At 46.7% G+C, this 2,346-nt stretch overlaps 1 protein-coding gene across 2 annotated transcripts in view; it reads left to right on the forward strand.

Moving 5' to 3' along the window:
* TMEM258 (transmembrane protein 258) overlaps positions 1 to 571 on the forward strand; it is a 2,763-nt gene extending 2,192 nt beyond the window's left edge. Inside the window, exon 4 of one of the 2 annotated variants that reach the window (XM_006026011.3) lies at positions 418 to 571. The gene's annotated coding sequence lies outside the window, so the exon portion shown is untranslated. The remainder of the gene's footprint in view (positions 1 to 417) is intronic. The other variant, XM_025206951.1, reaches the window with a different exon arrangement.
* The last annotated feature ends 1,775 nt before the right edge of the window (positions 572 to 2,346 follow it).

Consider the following 2,346-nt stretch of genomic DNA (forward strand, 5'->3'; position numbering starts at 1 on the left):
CCAATCATTTCTGTGCTCCTAGATCAAAGAAGTGATAAAGAAGTTGGTTTCTAAGCTGAGTTTATGGTTTGAGTCCTAGTTTCATCCCATCCCTAGTCTCTTCCCGCCCAGCCCCCACCTTCCTAAGGTATTTTTTCTGGAATCAGCTTCCAAGGGAAATGGTGCTGGCTCCTACCTTGGGGGTCTTTAAGAGGAGGCTGGATAGTTACCTAGCTGGGGTCATATGAGCCCAGTATTCTCTCCTGCCCAGGGCAGGGGGTCAGACTTGAAGATCTACTTGGGTCCCTTCCAACCCTACATCTATGAATCCACCTGGGGGCCATGTGATTGGAAGTGATTTTGCTCATAGTGGGAGGTTGGTAGCAGACTCTGTTTTTCTGGAAAGGTGTCTGATCAGCCTCCTAACTCTTATTTCAGATTCCAGATGGAAGGCCCCACAGAAGCTACACCTTTTCTATTTTTGTACTTTAAGGATATGGCCCATTGCAGACCTGGACTGTGCTCCCGTCAGATGATTGCAGCCAATGCAACACCTCAAGCCTGAATAAAGCAAGTTCTGTGATGTACCAAATTCTGGGCTCCTGATCTGTTTCAGGTGCTCTTTATCTGACTCTTTCGAACTTACTCAGAACATATCACAGAGTTAGCATGCTCCAGAGTAACTCCTATATTGTGTGCAGAAACCGAATGTCCTTTTCGCAATTTCCTATAAGCAGCAGCCAAACTGAGAGAAACTTAGCATAGTCTTTACTTGGGCCTGCTTATCTCTTCAGTGAAACTACAGGGCTAGTTTTCCAGCTATCCCTGACAAATGTACAGTAACTGATCGTCCATCTTCATGGAGTGTAAGTTCAGTGTTGAAGGTGAATTTCAAACAAAAAAGTCTTTACAGCATCTAGCAGGAATATAAGCGTATTATGAAAAGGGTTTGTTTTTTTTTAAAAAGGAAGTCCTTTGCAGTGAGCACTGGACCAAGTAGCTGTTTAACAGTTATTTATCTTCCCTAGAGGCTGTGCTTCTGTTAGGTACCTGGAGACAACTATCAGGTCTATCTGCACAATTTTGCATCATAATGGAGCTAGAGCAGAAATGCAAAGAAAACTGGAATTTTTGTACAGGTCTAGTGCAGTGAACATTGGTTTCCCAAATAAACCCTTAGCTAGAATTTAGTCAGCAGAATCATTACAGGCATAAATCACTTATATGGTTAAAACTTGCTTTGCACTGCCATTCTGATGTCGGTTATCACATCCAAGATGTATATGGCTTTGGGTTAGGAATGGACCAAAGATTAACCCAGTCATCCTGAGGTATTTAGGGAAGTGGGAGACCTGGAGGAAGAGCAAGTAGGAGGGGGAGACAGGGGAGGTGCTCTCATACTTCCTGAGAAATTGGGTCAATCAACTAGTTGTCTTAGGTGACTGTACACCTGAGCCTGGGAAACAAGCAGGAAGAAATAGAAGTCCTCGCACAGTCATGGAACTGACCTGATTGGAATAACAGAGACTTGGTGGGACAGCTCTCATGACGAACACTGTCATGGATGAGTACAAACTGTTCAGGAAGGACAGGCAGGGGAGAGGAGGAGGAGGAGGAGTTGCGCTTTATGTAAAAGCCATATAATTGCTTAGAGCTCCAGTAAGAAACTAGAGATAGGCCTGTTCATAGATTTCATAGACATTAGGGCTGGAAGGGACCTCGGAAGATCATCGAGTCCAGCCCCCTGCCCAAAGGGCAGGAAGTCAGCTGGGGTCATAGGATCCCAGCAAGATGAGCATCCAGTTTGCTCTTGAAGGTGTTCAATGTGGGCGCTTGAACCACCTCTGGTGGCAGGCTGTTCCAGACCTTGGGGGCTCGGACAGTAAAGAAATTCTTCCTTATGTCCAGCCTGAAACGGTCTTGTAGTAGTTTATGACCATTCGACCTAGTCGTCATCCCTTGGGGTGCTCTGGTGAACAAACGGATACTGGTGGTCACCCCTGATAAACTTGTAGGTGGCCATCAGATCACCCCTGAGCCTGCGCTTTTCCAGGCTAAAGAGCCCCAGGGCTCTCGGCCTGTCATCGTAGGGTCTGCTTCCCTGACCTCTGATCATGCGTGTGGCTCTTCTCTGGACTCTCTCAAGCTTCTCCACATCCTTTTTGAATTGTGGAGCCCAAAACTGGATGCAGTACTCCAGCTGCGGCCTCACCAAGGCCGAGTACAAGGGGAGAATGACGTCCCGGGATTTGCTTGAGAAGCATCTATGGATGCAAGCCAGCGTTTTGGTCGCTTCACTAGCTGCAGCATCGCATTGCAGGCTCATGTTCATCTTGTGGTCAATGATGACCCCCAAGTCTCTTTCTT

Source organism: Alligator sinensis, unplaced genomic scaffold (genome assembly GCF_000455745.1).
Source record: "Alligator sinensis unplaced genomic scaffold, ASM45574v1 scaffold437_1, whole genome shotgun sequence".
In the NCBI taxonomy this organism is placed as follows: Eukaryota; Metazoa; Chordata; order Crocodylia; family Alligatoridae; genus Alligator; species Alligator sinensis.